Source organism: Ursus americanus, chromosome X (genome assembly GCF_024610735.1).
Source record: "Ursus americanus isolate L20-20 chromosome X, mUrsAme1.1.p, whole genome shotgun sequence".
NCBI lineage: Eukaryota > Metazoa > Chordata > Mammalia > Carnivora > Ursidae > Ursus > Ursus americanus.
The window spans coordinates 118,703,553-118,721,140 of record NC_142164.1 but is presented as its reverse complement, the minus strand read 5'-3'; the positions used below and the strand labels follow the sequence as shown (position 1 = coordinate 118,721,140).

The 17,588-nt window shown below is 39.6% G+C and overlaps 1 protein-coding gene across 3 annotated transcripts in view; it reads right to left on the bottom strand.

Moving 5' to 3' along the window:
* Positions 1-17,588, bottom strand: part of PUDP (pseudouridine 5'-phosphatase) — a 617,886-nt gene that overhangs the window by 257,284 nt on the left and 343,014 nt on the right. The gene's annotated exons all lie outside the window — the stretch shown is intronic.

Genomic DNA, 17,588 nt, shown 5'->3' with positions numbered 1-17,588 from the left:
ATTCTAGCACCATAGGTTAGATTTGCCTGTTTTTAAACTGTATGTAAATGGGATCATTGATTAACTATTTATTATGATGTCCATCCTACTTCACTTAATATTATGCTTGTGATTTATCCACGTTGTTGCCTGGGGTGGTGCTTGAATTATTTTTCATTCCTGTAGAAGATACTGCTGTAGAAATATCTCTCAGTGTAGTCATTGGACTGTTGACAACATTCAGGCTCTCTCCTGCTGTTGGCTGGGTCGAATGCTGGTGCTGTGAACATTCCTGAGCACTATTCTGGGGATGCCTGGGTGGCTCAGTGGTTAAGCGTCTGCCTTCGGCTCAGGTCATGATCTCAGGGTCCTGGAAACGAGTCCTGCATGGGGCTCCCTGCTCAGCGAGGAGCCTGCTTCTCCTTCTGCCCCTCCCTCTGCTTGTGCTCTCTCCCTCTCTCTCAAATCAATGAATACAATCTTAAAATAAATGGAACCGTGCGTATCGATGGACCGCTTTCATAGATAGAAATGGAACAGGGCATTGGCAAATAATTTTCCAAAGGGTTGTGCCCATTTCTACGGGCACTAGCAATGCGAGGGAGCTGCACACGCGCTCTCCCTTGGCTACCCTACCCTGAGTGATGTCAGTCTTGCAGCCTTTCTGGCGGTTGGGCGGAGGGCTCCTGTCCTGGCTTCAGCGTGAATCTTCCTAGTGCTAATGGAGGTTGAGTTTCGTTTTCATGTGTATACCAGGCATTTGGATGCTCAAAGCCTGAAATGCGGGTTCCCATCTTCATCCCATGTTTCAACTGCGTTGTCAATCTTTAACCTATTGATGTGTGAGAGTATCTTCTGTATTCAGGACATGAAACTTTTGCTATTTTAAAATGCTGTAAATGTCTCTTCCTTGGTGCCTTCCCGTTTTACCGTCTCAGTGGTGCCGTTTGCGATCAGAACGCCTCACCAAATTACCAGTATTGTCTCTTACAATCAGTGTTTGTGTGTGTGTGTGTGTGTCCAGTCAAATATATCTTTGAAAATTCTGACTTCCTTGACGGCTGTCTGATGTCTTCAATCTTTCTGTTTATTTCTCTGTGTTGTCAGCAGGATGCACTGTCTGAGACAAGTAGACGGATGTGGGAGGCAGAAGTTTAGTCAAAGAGTATTTTGATTAAACTGCGATGGCTCTTTTATTAAATGAATCTTATTTTCCTCTTGTATTTAGGCAAACGAGCTGAACTTAATTCCTTTCTCTTAAGCCTTTGCCCTCCAGTAAACGAGAAGTGAGCTTTACAAATGGAACCAATGCCAATCATTTATAATTTGGTACCATTGAGACAGGAAATGCATCTCAATTTGCAGGCTATTAGGAATATAAACGCAATGCAATAGAAGTTTGCCGTGTAGCTGTAAGGTAGGATCAGGGGAACAAAAGGAGAAATTGCGGACAATGAAAGATAATTTTAGCCTACTTCAATAATGGGCAAATGGCCAAGCCGTGCAATGTACCGGCAGGTGGAAAGAATGCAATCATTCATTCTGTAGCAGTCTGAGGAATATGACTGAGAATTATTAGAGTGACCTATGTAGGAACAAGTCAATAGATACTATTCACTGTTACATAGTGGCGGTGAGTTTACTGCCGCCACACTATAGCTTAGTAACTCTGTTTCCACAGATGAACAAACCCTTTTAAAGAGCCTGACACTCCAATAGACGGTTCTTCCATAAAATCAGAGTAGCTTTATAAAGTGATGCGTATAAAGGTAATTGGTTGGATTTATTTTAGACTGTAAATATGTCCTCACTGGTTTATACCACCCTTGTGGAAAAGGAGCCATGGATCTGCGTAAATCGACTGCTTATATTCAATTTGCATATGTATCCCCACTATTCTCTTTTTTCTGAGTCCTATGATTCTCATAGATGTTCATTCAAATAAAAGGTGATTCTTTACTGAAGGAAATACGAGGACTAGTATTATCTTCGTCACTTAACCGAAATGAAGAAAGCATCAATTATTAATTCCAGGTCACACCCACTTTTCAACACCAGTCCTGGGCTCCATTCATGAAAGCATGAAGTCTTTCAAAATGCTTTTTCTGTTTGTTTGTTTTTTTCCAATTGTGTTGCAAGAAAGACTTAGGTTTTTGAAATAATTTTTAGGTCAGGTAAAAACTGATGAATGTTCCGGCGAATAACAAAATGTGTAGCGAGGCTAAAAAAATTGATTTGTGGTGATTATTAGACAAAACGAACATAGGGATGGGATAAGAGATGTTTCTTCATTCCTCTATATTCAAACGTACCCTTTTCTTAAAAAAATATTTTTATTTATTTATTTGACAGAGAGAGACAGCCAGCGAGAGAGGGAACACAAGCAGGGGAAGTGGGAGAGGAAGAAGCAGGCTCTTAGCAGAGGTGCCTGATGTGGGGCTCGATCCCAGAATGCTGGGATCACGCCCTGAGCCGAAGGCAGATGCTTAACGACTGCGTCACCCAGGCGCCCCTCAAACATACCCTTTCAGTGAGAATTTAATAAGGTCCGTTAGTGTTATGTGTACAGACGCCAGGCCATGTATGAATTACATACGCCTGAGAGGAATATCCCACCTAATGCTTGCATTTACACGTGCAGAATTTGTTCTCTAAGTGATGCCTTAAATGGACTTCACTAAAATGACCTCACCAGGGAATGTTACTTAAATTAAAAAAAAAAAAAAAAGAGGGGAAAGGGGGATATTGGCAGAGTAGGAACAGCTGAGGTTATGGGAAAGTGTCTTATCCATCACATCCCACTCTGGAGAAATTCCTTTGTTATCAATATGTTTAGCTTCAAAAGAATCATACAGACTTAAATTTCAAAGGGTTTTTGTGCATCAACCAATTCGAAATCTCTTTCAAGGGAGCTGGCAGACAGAGGCAATTTTCCAGGCGATCAGTTGGCATTTCCCACTTTCATCTGAAGGACAGAGTAAAAAAACTTGGAATCTATTATGTCATGCTCAAGTGGGTGATCAAAGACCTCTCCCAGGAAATTCGAGTTCTTCTCATTATTTCTTCTCACTTTGGGAATTTCCAACCCAGCGGATCTATTAAGACACATTATTGGAAATACATAGATTAAGAAGCGTATGCGTTTGGGGGAGCAATCAGGGAGGAGACAGACGTGCATGAGTCTTTGCCGTTGCATCTCGGAGAAAGGGAACAGGATGAGGCAAAGCCCAGTCCGTGGGAGGGAACGTCCACCCCTGTGTGGGCTGGAGCTGGGTCCCTGGAGAGGTGGCTAATCTGTGCGGGGCTGGCTGCTGGGCTCCACTGAGGGAGCTAAAGTGCTCTGGCCATCACACAGGGGCGGCCAGTAATAGGGCTTTTTATGAGTTGGGTAGATTCAGTAAATACAAGTGAACCAAATCCTGAGTTTTGGGGCAGGGGGCTTGTTTAGTCCTGGAGATGTGGGACGACCATTCCTAGTTATAAAATGAGACGACATCGAACAGACCAGATTGCAAAAACAATGGATCTTGCAACGTGGAAGGCATGGTTAACAACAGGTATAGTGTTCCTTTAACACATCGTTAACGAATATAAATATTCATTTCTGTTTATTTCATATATTCATACATTCATATATGTTTAGGGGCATCATGTGCCTCGCTTGATAGAAGTTCTGATGAGGGCTCTCAGATGGTCAGTTACGACCCAGCTGTCTAAAACTTAATTTTCCTCAAGTCCTGTTTTTTGTTTTTTTGTTTTAAAGATTTTTATTTATTTACTTATTTGTCAGAGAGAGAGAGAGACCACAAGCAGGGGAAGGCAGAGGGAGAAGCAGGCTCCCCGCTGAGCAAGGAGCCTGACGGACTCGGGGCTCGATCCCAGGGCTCTGAGATCATGACCTGAGCCAAAGGCAGACGCTTCACCGACTGAGCCACCCAGGTGCCCCTCGAGTCCTGTTTACAGGAGTTTTGACGAAAACTCATGTTGGCGGCTGAAAAGAAAACGTAGCCTTTTTCTCCAGGCCCTGGTACTTTTCTAAATATATATCACGGCAGGAATATTTTTTTTTTCCAGGCCTACACAGAGTTTTGATGGGTCAGTCCCTGGTATCTCACACTCTCCTGAAATCTCTTCATAGTGAAAACACTCTTAAAACTCAAACGAGAAGTCCGTTTCTGGAACACATGCTATGTGTCCTACAAGCTTGTTACACACTTTATATAGAAACTCATGGATTGACTTCACCTTCCAAGTGATCCTGCCTGGTATGGATTACTTGTTGTGTTTACAGGAAAGGAATCCGAATGATTGAAACTTTCTACACGTCCAGGAAAGGGGGTGAGCATCTCAACGCTGTCTATCTTATTCAAAAGGCAAAAGCTCTTTCGGCTTATCTGCCTCAGACGCCTTCAGAAAGAGCTGCTCAATGAGGACACAGTCTACTGGGCACATGTCTTTCTTCCTGTCTTTGTCCTGTTGACACAAACATGGGATTAGGTTTCAGTGATGGTGGCAGACGAACATGCAGACTGAAGTCTGAGTCCTCAAACTTGAACACAGAACGGAATCGCCCCAGTGCTGGGTCCACAGGGCTTCTCTGTAAAGAGCCAGACAATGAGAATTTCCAGTCTCAGGGTTCCTACAGCCTCGTCATCACCGTTCAACGCTGACGCCAGCACGTTCGAGCTTCCCCGGGTAACATGACCCTAATGCGTGTGGTTGGGTCCCAGTCAAACCATATTCATGGACGCTGAATTACGTATAGCTCCCAGGGGCTGCAAAGACAATTTTTCTTCGGAGTCCTTGTGTGTTTGCTTCCTGACTGTTTAAAAATGTAAAGAGGGCTCTTAGTTGGTGGCTGGGTCCCATCGGGCATGCTAGGCTTCGTCTGCAGATCCAGACCCAGAGGGTCTGTGAAGACCCAGATGCTGGTCTCCCCTCCCTGGTTTCTCCTTCCGTAGGACGCAGGGATGAGCTGAGAATTGCGTGTCTAACAAGTTCTGTTGTGGGCTCCACACTTGGAGGGACACTCGTCTAAATGGTGGATGGAGATCAAGTCAAAAGTGAGTCACATGGGCTGCAAGTGTGGCTCAAAGGAGTGCTGCTGTTTCTGTGGTTATTTTCCTATGAGCTTGTCTTCGAGGGAATGAGTTGCCAACATTTGACAACTGGTATTATTTGCAGAAAAAAGAAATCGAGATTTTTGACTATTCTTCAACACTGCAGAACGTATACATTGATACAGAATACTCTACCTTATGTCAGAGAACTTGTATTTAAAAAACACCTAGCTTGTGTGATACTCTAAGCTATATTCCATACGTACAAATATGGGGGATAAACCACTGTAATTTCCTGAATTTATACATTGACCATTGACTTATGCACTGCTGCTTGTTTTCTGCGTACAAAAGGGGCATTGCCAAGGTCCCATCAATGCGTAACATTACACAGCCAACAAGTAAGAAAGACGATTGACTACTCCACCTGTCTCACCCTAAACTATACGGCCTCTTGTGTCTATATTAAACCTCTCTCCTCTCAAGCACAAAGCAAAACATATTTTCGGGAACAACTGCTATATACACATATAAAGTTTCCCTCCCTCCCCGTGTGTGCGCTCAATGAAATATACAGCAGCAGATAATTTTCTAGAAAGAAATATCAAATTTTATAAATTTTGCATCACTGATAGTCTCATGGCTCAAAAAAAATGCAGCAATAGCTTTTCTAAAAAATGCTCTCCTTTGCAAATCTACCATAATATGTTTTATTCCCCAACGCATAATTGCATACCAATCAATTTCGATTCTCTGTTCTTCCACGGGCAATATTTGTTTAAAATATCTCTGATTTGGTTCTTCAAAGAACAAGCGATGTGTTGAATAGGAGAATCAAAATCGCTGCTTTTGACGAATATCAGCTATGCTATTTTGGATTGCCACTAGAGACAGGTTCAAATGGTAGATGTCAGAGTCATTCCAGAGACTCATTAGTTTCAGCGCTGCTAGGGAAAAAGTCATTGCAGAAATCAGGTGTTTAAAATGGTAGTACAAGTGTCTAGAAATCGGCATGATTCACAATTATTTTAATCTATATGATGTTATAAAAAGGCACCCAACATGTACTGTTTTATAATAGACGGAGATGAAAAAGGAATCTCTATTAGGTGCACTGGGTTTGTGTATGTGTATACAAACATACATTCCTATACACACAGTCACATATATATTCATATATGAGAGTTATACTCCCTTAGGTATGTACATATATAACAAAAAAATATATATATTTTTAAAGATTTTATTTATTATTCAACAGAGAGAGAGACAGCCAGCGAGAGACGGAACACAAGCAGGGGGAGTGGGAGAGGAAGAAGCAGGCTCCCAGTGGAGGAGCCTGATGTGGGGCTCGATCCCATAACGCCGGGATCACGCCCTGAGCTGGAGGCAAACGCTTAACGACTGAGCCACCCAGGCGTCCTCTATTTTTGATTCACTTCTCTGATATGTGAATTAAAATAACTGATACATATCAAGGTATATATTATACATGTAATATATCACAATTATCTTAATCCACATAATGTTATAAAAGTGCACCAAAATATTCTCTCTGTAATATATATTTCTATAAATCCTATATATAGTACAGCTGTAGCCTGTTTTTTATTTGTATATATTACACTGACTATATATTACTTATTCCACAATACATATAACAGCTATAGCTGTCATGTATACGTATATGCTCATTCATGTATCATAGTTTTACTCTTGAGTTTATATATGTTTATATATTACAAAGAGTATATATTTTTTTATTTGTTATTTTTTTAAAGATTTAATTTATTTATTTGACAGAGATAGAGACAGCTAGCGAGAGAGGGAACACAAGCAGGGGGAGTGGGAGAGGAAGAAGCAGGCTCATAGCAGAGGAGCCTGATGTGGGGCTCGATCCCACAACACTGGGATCATGCCCTGAGCCAAAGGCAGAAGCCTAACCGCTGTGCCACCCAGGTGCCCCCACAAAGAGTATATTTTAGATGCACTTATATAAATTACTGAGATTAAAACTGTGATATAGATTATATATGTTATATATATAGTGTATATTATATATACATTAACATTTTATATATAAATATCAACTATTTTAATTTAATTTAATGTTTTAAAAGTGCATCTAAAATATACTTTTTGAGGGGTGCCTGGCTGGCTCAGCCAGTGGAACATGCAACTCTTGATCTCATGGGTGTGAGTTCAAGTCCCACAGTGGGCATGGAATCTACTTAAAAAAAATTCTTTTATATATATATACACATAAATATATATATGCATATATATACAAATATATATACATAAATATATATGTAAATAATATATATAAATACATAACAGGCTGTATATAGCTGTTATGTATGAATATATACATATGTATATATGTATATATATACACATACACAAAATGTGTGCTAATATATACTGTTGTGATGTATTACAAAGTAATAAGTGTTAGGTGCACTTTTATGACCTCATATGAATTAAAACCATGGCTAATAATGCTGATATTTCTATAAATACACACACACACACATATATACACAGACACATATACACATGCATACACACACATATACACATTACACACGCCTCTATATAAAACATGTCTATCAAGGGATGCCTGGGTGGCCCAGTCGGTTAAGCATCTGCCTTCCGCTCAGGTCATGATCTCAGGGTCTTTGGATCGAGTCCTGCATCAGGCTCCCTGCTCAGCGGGGAGCCTGCTTCTACCTCTGTCCCTCACCCTGCTGAGGCTCTCTCTCTCTGTGTCAAATAAATAAAGTCTTTTAAAAAAAATGCCGATCAGGATTTATATAGATTATAAAAAACATAATCCCTAGAAGTGACCCTATATTCAGAGGTATTCAGGAAGTTATGCAGAGTTGTATTTTTCCTCTTCAAGATGCCATTGTGTGTGAGTGTGTGTGTGCGCCTGCATGATTGCACTATCTCTCTGTAACCGTGAGCACTGTTTTCACGAATAGGCAGTGGGATGCTCTCCCCTCCACCCCCAGGATTTGACAGCCCCCAGCAGTTATGAGGTGCTGAGCTCCCTGGGAAACCAGCGAACGAACACTAATGTTGCACAGAGGAGGCAGAACTAGAAGTTACCGAGCTACAATGTGCAACAAACAAACCGAAACTTGCAACAAAGCCTCTTAATCCTGATAATCTGTCACTTTGATCAGAAACAGAAGGAAAAAAATCATCTATATAAATATCCTGAATATTTAAACTGACGATGTGACCCAAAACGTCGAAAATGTCCCAGTGTAATTTATAAGTCTATTTAATACGAACATTTTAATTTGTCCCAAACTTTTTTATGTTTGAGCAGCTTTTCCCCCTTTCAAGTGGAGTGCTTATTTAGACCATATTCTTGGAGGTGCATTTCTTTATGGAGTCGACAAATCAGAAGACATACTCCGGCTTGTCATGGTCCTGAAAAGAGTAGGAGGCTGCTTTGACAAGATGCCAAAGAAAGTAAATGGGATTGACGGTGTTAACATTTAAAACAAAGGGAATTAAAATAAAATGAAATGAAATAAGTAAAATAAAGCAGGGGATGGAAGGCAGACAGTGAGGGATAGAGGGGATTACTTGATTGCTTTCTGCTGGTTTAGTAAGAACACCGTCCACCATGTTTCCATGACTAAATGTATTTTCTCATTTATCTCATCTTTGGAGGGATTTCTGTTTGTCTCTTTGTGGAGACTACAAATTCTCCCTTTGGCTTTCAGGGCTGTAGACGCTCTTAGCATGCAGGGGCAAATTATTGCAATGGAATCTTTGTAGGTAACATTATTATACTGATGGTTCAGGAGCGGTGAAAACAAAAATTTTAAAAATTCAAATTGGTGGAGCTGGAGAAAATCACACTTAAATTCACATTGTCTAAGGAATATAGAACAATGCCATATTTTTTGAGGACAAAAGCACTGTCTTGAAAAGGAAACTTTAAACTTTTGCTTTAGACACGTGAATACTGAAAATAACCATGTTTGCTTTCATGCGAACCTCAGAGAGCAGAGACCAGATATTTCAGTGTATTATAAGTCCAAGGCCCTCCCGGGCAATGCTGTGGCTGTTTTCCTTCTTGGTGCATTTAAACATACTGGACAATTTTCGCTGTACTTGCGGATCTACCCTTAAGAGCCACCAACTCCCTTAATGTTAGCAGTTGGGATCCGTATTACATGAAAGTAAGCAAAACCTTCAATTCAGCATGTAAATCATCACCTCGGTTACCTGACCCTGAGACAGCAAGAACAAAGCCAGTGGCTCAGTGGAATTTATTACATTTAAACTCATTATATTGTCTTAACTTTTAAATTTCTTTTGCCACGAACGGAGACCAGAGAAGCAGACCAGAGTATGACATTGAACCTTTGGAAAATACTGACACTTCTTCTACAGCCTAGGGCATGGTTAATTTTTGTAAAAGCATCCCATGTGCATAAAACAGATTCTTTGTGGCTAGAAAATTCAGTTGACATCTCATGACACACCCTTATTTAATTGTATCATTCAAAATTTAGTGTCTACTTCTTTTTTCTTCTTACTATTAAACACCTTGAACTCTTCAATTTCCAAGTAAAATTGCTGATATACAAATTTCTCCCTTGAGTCTATCAGTTACTTGTTACACTTTGACACTACATTGGGTTGCTTATGTTTTTATAATGGACAACCTCCTTATTCTGTTTTTTTGTTTGTTGGTTTTTTACCTAGAATATAGCATCTTTCTTCATCCCTTTATTATAAATTATACAATCTAAATTTTATATAGTCGGACACTAAAATTGCTATTCCAAAGCAAATAGTTCTTAGAAAGGATGTGCAAAGAACTGAACAAATAGTGAACCAACAAACAAAACAGAGAAATAGGACGCTGTCAAAATAAAAATCTCTTGTTCATCAAAGGATGGAGTTCATAAGCTAAGGAAAGTCACAGGCTGCAAGGATATTTTTACAATACATATATATAATGAAAGACTTGGATCCAGAATAAAAATTTTTTAAAAAAAGTTTTAAAAAATAATGAAAAGCAACCCATTAAGAAGGGGCAAAAGTCTTAGACACTTAAGTACAGAAAGTACAAAATGGCCAATAATTACATGAAAAGGCACTTAACAAGATTACTCGTATGGATATGCAAATTAAAACCCCCAAAAGATAACCCTTCCCACCAACTGGAAAGCCTGAAATTAAAAAGAATGAAAATCACATGTTGGTACTTTGTATATTGCTGGCGAAAGTATGAAATGGTTCATATGCTTTGGGAAACTGGCAATTTCTTATAAAATCATACTGATCCATACGTATCTACTTAGTATTTACCAAAGAGAAATTATCTCTGTTTTGGTCTATAAAAAGACTTGGGCAAGACTATTCGTAGAAAGTTTATTTATAATAACCAAAGTTTATAAATAATCGAAATGCCCATCAGTAGGAGTGAACTGTGGTCTACTCATAAAATGGAATATTACTCAGCATCAAAAAATAGCAAATGACCGACATGGGAAATAATATGGAAGACTAGATACCACATTGTTGGATGTATATGGAGTTCAACAAAAGGGGAAACAACTAATCTGTGATTGAAATGAGAACACTGGCTATCTGTAAGAGATGGTGGAAGCGGATTGGCAGAATGAGAGTGTATTTACGGTACCGAAAATGTCCGCCATCTTAATTAGGAAGTTGGTTACATGAATATATATATATTTATCAAAGCTCATTACGCACTTAAGATCATTTTAGACATTTAAAACATGTAAAATGTAGGGATAGCATATAGAAGGTCATTTGCAGAAAATAAACTGGGTTCTCAAATGCGTGAAAGCTCATTACCTCACTCAAGTTATGAGAGATCTATTATAAGAATAAAGAGCACGATTTAATGGTATTTCATTTCAAAATCTCTTATGTAATTAAAAAGCTGGAAAGATAAGAACAAGACAAGATCTTCATTATCGCCATTCTTATACGACATCATTTTGTACATTTTATCATAAAACAATGAAACAAGAAAAGGAAGTAATATATATTATTATCAGATATGACATTAACTGATGTTACATATAAGTAAAATGATTATCCACTTAGAAGAACCAAGACAAAAAAGTGTCAGCAGTAGAGAAGAATTCAGTAAATGGTCAATTAGAGGAAAAATAATTTTTTTAAAGCTTTCTAGAAATAAGAAGTTTTAAAAGATGATGAAAACAATATTTTGTCTATAGCAGCAAGGCCAAAAGATAGTTTAAAATAAACTCACCAGACTATAATTATATATGTAGAAGTAAAAATAGAAAATCTTACTTAATATTTTTTTAAGATTTTATTTATTTATTTGAGAGAGTGAGAGAGAGTCTGAGTTGTGGGAGGAGCAGAGAGAAAAGGACAAGCAGACTCCATGCTGAGTGTGGAGCCCAATGTGGGGCTCGAGCCGATGACCCTGAGATCATGACCCAAGCAGAAATCAGGAGTCAGACACTCAACTGACTGAGTCACCCAGGTGCCCCCAAAATCTTACTTAATATTAAAGAAGGAAAGCAGACAAATGACAAATATATCATGTATCTCTCAAAGAAATGTATTAATTTAATTCAGTTCTAACCAAATATGCCATTTTATAGAAATTTGGCAAAATTATTTTAAGTCTATAAGAAAGAATAACTTGATCAAAATCGTCTTTTTTAGAAGATAATTTGAATTTAGAAGACTTGAAAACTTCTTAAGAAGCTACAGCCACATTAAGATGAAATGTTACTGGCTCAAGAATAGATCTGTCGACAATGATGGGTAAGACCACAGAAACAGACTCAACTGTTTAGTACATAACATTTCTTATGCATTATGTTAGCAATTTAAATTCACAGATGAACAGATCCTTCAGTTAACTATGCTGGAATAATTGGTTAACAGTTCCGAAATAATTATAAGTAGGTCTCTTCTCATGCTGCAAGGAAACCAAGTGCAAAATATAACTTGTTTTACCAGAACCTAGGACGTTATAAATTTAAGATATGTATCATGCAATACAAATGCAATACATATGTTTTATATATATATACTTTGCCTGCTAGCACACAGATTACTGTTCTTCAAAGGATAATTATAGAATCTAAACTCTATCATCCATGCTCCATAATGTCCATTATAAAATTAAAAAAAACAAAAACAAAAACTTGATGGTTCAGGAGCCAGGAAAATCCATTTCATAACCACCAGAAAAAACAATCAATAGAAACAGACACTGAGTGAACCCACATGCTGAAAGTGTCAGGCAAAGACTTTAAAACAGCTTATATAATTATGTTCAAGGATTTATTTATTTATTTTTAAATTTTAAAAAAAGATTTATTTATTTGAGATAGAGGGCAAGAGAGAGAGCCCAAGCTGCAGGGAGGAGCAGAGGGAGAGGGAGAAGCAGGCTCCCTGCTGAGCAGGGAGCTAGACTCAGGGCTCGATTCCAGGACCCTGACATCCTGACCTGACTTAAAGGCAGATGCTTAACCGACTGAGCCACCCAGGCTCCCCTATGTTCAAGGATTTAAAGGAAAAAGATGGTGGTAAAGAGTGAACAGTTGTGAGTTCCCATCAGAGAAATGACAATTATAAAAAAGAGCCTAACAGAAATTTAAGGAATATAATGCACCATCTATGAAAGTAAATTTCCCTTGCTGATTTAAGGAAAGACTGGTGATGGATGAAGAACTTAACAGAGATAATTAGAAATTACCTAATCTTAAAAACGGAGAGGGAGAAAGAATGAAAGTAATGAATAGAGTCTCACTGACCCTAAGAGAAAGTCCTACACATGTAGATTTGGAATCACCGCAAGAGAGGTGAAAATAGCGGGGCCGGAAAACAAAGTTATTTGAAGGAACAATGGTAAAAAAGTCATAAAATTATTTAAGAACATCAAATGTACCATATGCTCGAATATAGTTTTCTTTGTATTTATCCTGTTTAGGGTTAACAAACTTAGCCTAAGTGGGATATTCACAAAGAAAAATATGCTTACACACAGAGAATAAAAATGCTGAAAACAAAAACAAAAGAAAAAAAATCTTGAGAGCAGGCAAATTAGAAAGACCTTTTATTTTGGACCACAATGACAAGAATATTTACTGAATTTTCAACATGCCAGTGAACAGTGATGTAGCTTTATAGGTGCAGAAAGAAAAGTGGTCTCCCCTAATTCTATGTCTAGTGAAAATGTCCTTCAAAAATGAAAGGGATTTTTTTTTTAAAGAAAGCTGAGAAAATTTTCACCAGTGTTCCTGGACTAAAAAAAAAAAATACCAAGGGATGGATACTCGTCAAGCTGAAGAGAAATGACACGAGATGGAAACTTGGAATTTTTTTTTAACATTAGACATTGCTATAGGATCAACTGTGTCCCTCCAACCCCCAAATTTGTATGTTGAAGTGCAAAGAACCTCAGTACTCTGTATTAGGAGATAAGGTTTTTAAAGATGTAAATAAGGTAAAATGAGATCACCAGGGTGGGTCCTGATCCCATAGGACTGGGGTCCTTGTAATAAGAGGAGATGAGGATACAGACATGCACAGAGGGATGACCCCGTGAGGACACAGGGAGAACACGGGGTCTACACGCCAGGGAGAGAGGCCTCAAGAGAAACCAGCCCTGCCCACGCCTGGAGCTTGGACTCTCAGCCTCCAGCACTCTGAGAAATCAATGTTAAGCCCCCCAGTCTGTGGTCTTCTGTAATGGCACCCCAAGTCAATCAGACAACTGTTGATACATTAAACAACATGTCTGAATCTCAAAATCATTATGTTAAACAAAGAGCCATCAACTATACGCTAGTTTTCCACCGTTGTGAATTGGCCGAATTAATGCCCGAATTAATCAATGATGAAAACAGACACTCTGCAGATAGGGCATGAGGACTGACTGAAAATGGGATAATAGGAATACACTATACCTTGATTTCGCAGAGTTATACGATTTCCAAAACTCATGGAGCTGAAAACTTACGATCTCTTTTATAGCTTGATTTAAAATAAAAAAATCAAGATGAGAACACAGGATGAACTCTTTTTTTTTTTTTTAAGATTTTATTTATTTAATTGACAGAGAGACAGCCAGTGAGAGAGGGAACACAAGCAGGGGGAGTGGGAGAGGAAGAAGCAGGCTCCCAGTGGAGGAGCCTGATGTGGGGTTCGATCCCAGAACCCTGGGATCAGGCCCTGAGCTGAAGGCAGACGCTTAATGACTGAGCCACCCAGGCGCCCCCAAGATGAACTCCTAAACCAGAATGCTAACAGTAACACTCACTTTCAAGGACACAGATGACAGCCATTGGGGTACCAATAACACGCAACATAAGGATATTTGGAAAATACACCTTCCAACAAATCTGCACCCCCACAATTTTTTGGGGTCCCGTAAAGCAAGCCTTCTCCTTACTAAGTATGCAAGCACATGTTTGGCTCTAACGAATAACAAAATAAAATGCAACAAACAACAACAGCAAATGAAATCCACTAATTCACAGAACAACCATAAATTTTAACCCTCAAGAGAACTTCAAAATCCTATTTGCACACCGAATTCCTGTAACTATTGTAAAGAAATCCTTCAGAATCAATAGCATTTGTGAAATATCACCATCCTAATTCACTTGATTCTATCCATGGCAAATCACGTGTCTGCATCGAAACAGGCCACATAAAATGCTTTCTCCCTAACATCTCTTGCACGTGCAACTTTTCTCAATGCTTTGACCCAAAACAGTGAAAGTGTTTCTTCATAATCTAAGGGAGAAACTTTGCCCCAGTTAGTTGGTGACACAAGGCTCAGATTTAACACTAGACATTTCAGACATTTACTCATTCATTTATGAATTCATTTACTCATTCTCTCCCCCAGTTGACTGGTCAGTGGCCAATAAATTGAGTGCCATTTTGGGTCCATCACTGTGCTGGGCTTAAGGGATACAGCTGATGAAAAAACGCAAAATTCCTTGCCCTCAATTAAGCTTGCATTTTAGTTAGAGAGAAGACAAAAATAAAATAAAAAATAAAAAGAAGATAATTTTCAAAAGTAACTAAGCAAAATATATTGTATATCACATAGTGATATACAGGTAATACTGAATGGGTTGGGAAGGCGTTGCAATTTTAGATACGGTTACAAGGAAAGAGCTAAACTTATGCCCGATTACTGTCTGGGAAACGGTATGGTAAGCACCTTCATTAATATCAATATATTTGCTCCTCGCAGAACCATATGAAAAGGAGCCCGTGCTATGATTGTCCCATGGCCTTAATCATATACCAAGCACGCACTGCAAAAGAAGCATCCTCAAACACAAGAGTTGATCACCCTCACTGACATTTACATCCTCTGCACACTGTTGCCATCATGAGTACAACTCACACGGGGTTCCCTCGATGTGGAATATTCTGTCCTTATTTGAATTCAGGGCATCTGCCATTGCAAAAGGGGAACTCAGTTATTCTTAACGCTCCTTAGAAAGATGCTGATCAAAACTGGAGTGCCCACTTTTGAAGGATGTGTGGGCAGCAGGGCACAATGGCCAGGGTAGCATTCATGCAGGGCGGCCAGCAAACCAACCTACGGTCATCTGTGTGGCCCAGGCTGCCGCCCATCATCCCATTCAGTCTGGCAAGTGCACAGAGCCTATATTCTTCAACACCACCTAGTCAGGCATACTGGCCTTTAGTTCAAGGTATAAGCTTCTCTTCCTATTACCATGTAAAACTTTTTCTTCCATCTTCCATATTCCTTCTTTTGTTTGTAAGGACATTGGTTCATCCCGACTGTACTGCTGGTGACACAGAGAACTACAGAAGTCTGGTCACACAGCTGTAGAGTGTGGATGTGGGACTCAGCCCCGTTTCCTCTGACCCCACGTCCCACCCTCGCTCTCCTATATGCCATGCATCCGACACAGTCAAAAACATGATGTCCCAATTTCACTGCCCATTGAATGTCTTTGTCTTGCTCCCTCCTCACATCACACTATGCCAATTTTGGGTTGAAACTCAGGCTCTATTCCTCATGGGCTGATTTAATAGTCCTCAGAAGAATGTTCACCTGACAGATGAGCCCAACGCATGTTTTCCCCAATGATCTCCAGTTATTTCACTGGGGAGATGTGCAGAGGTGAGCAGTGCACACAGGTTACTGTGGACACACTTGCATTTCCCCCCTCACTTCTAATGCTGCACTTTTTAACACTCCTTTGAATGCTGCATGCCCTGCTCTGATATGCACACGGGACTGAACAATCTGGGAGCTCCCCATATGGGTACCATGAAACCCTAGTAAGGTGAGATGGGAATGTGCCCTCTGAGATCTGCTCCCTGAAACAGCCTAGCCTGGGGACTAGGCAAGATCACAAAAGGGTTAAACATGCATTGAATCCTCCCAACACCCAGGGTCAACACATCTTTGGAGGAATATTCTCCAGTTCATCACAGTGCATAATAAGGTGATGAATTCGTTAAGTGGGGATGTGAAAAGTGGTGCTTCTCACACTTTCATGTGCACTCAATCTCTTGGAGCTCTTACCACAGTGAACATTCCAGGTCTTGGGTGGTCAGAGCCCAAGGTTCTGCGCTTCTCAGGAGCTCTCCGATGACGCCAGTACTGTGGATCTTTGGACCAGTTTGTGTAGCCTGATGGTCCTAAATTGTCCAAAATTCTGAAGTATGGAGGAATATACAAATAGAGTGACATCTAAGGGCCAAGACACCTGAGGGCTTTCCCCGTGTCCAATATTGAGTGTTACCGATATGAGTGAATGTGGCTGTGAATTATTGCAGAAAGCTTTCCTAGTCAAGGCTTATTTTAAGCCCAAAATGCCTTTGTGAAATTAAGAAGACAGACATTAGGGGCGCCTGGGTGGCTCGGTTGGTTAAGTGTTTGCCTTCAGCTCAGGTCATGATCCTGGGGTCCTGGGATCGAGCCTCGAGCCGGGCTCCCTGCTCAGCGGGGAGTCTGCTTCTCCTTCTCCCACTCCCCCTGCTTGTTCTCTCTCTCTAATAAATAAATAAAATCTTAAAAAAAAATACAGACATTATTTCCCCTTAAACTTATTTTTAAAAATACCTAAAAAGGGGGGCTCAGCCAGTTAAGCATCTAACTTTTGATTTCAGCTCAGGTTGTGATCTCAGGGTCATGGGACTGAGCCCCGTGTAGGGCCCTGCACTGAGCGTGCAGCCTGCTTTAGATTCTCTCTGTCCATCTCCCTCTTTCTCTGTTAAAAAAAACAAAACAAACAAACAAAAAAAACCAAAAACCAACAACAACAAAAATAAAACCGTAAAACAAAAACCTAAAGACAGTTAAGTAAATAGAGAAAAATAATAGATTCGTGTCCCCTGCACTTTAGTCTTTAATTTTGGGATTTTTAAATGACATGTAGATGCCTTAGATGATTTTCTGTCCCCATAAATCCAGTCATAATTGTCCTCCATCTATACATCTATTACCTTCAAAATAAACATCGTTGACACTGATGAAGCATACTTCCTTGTTAATGC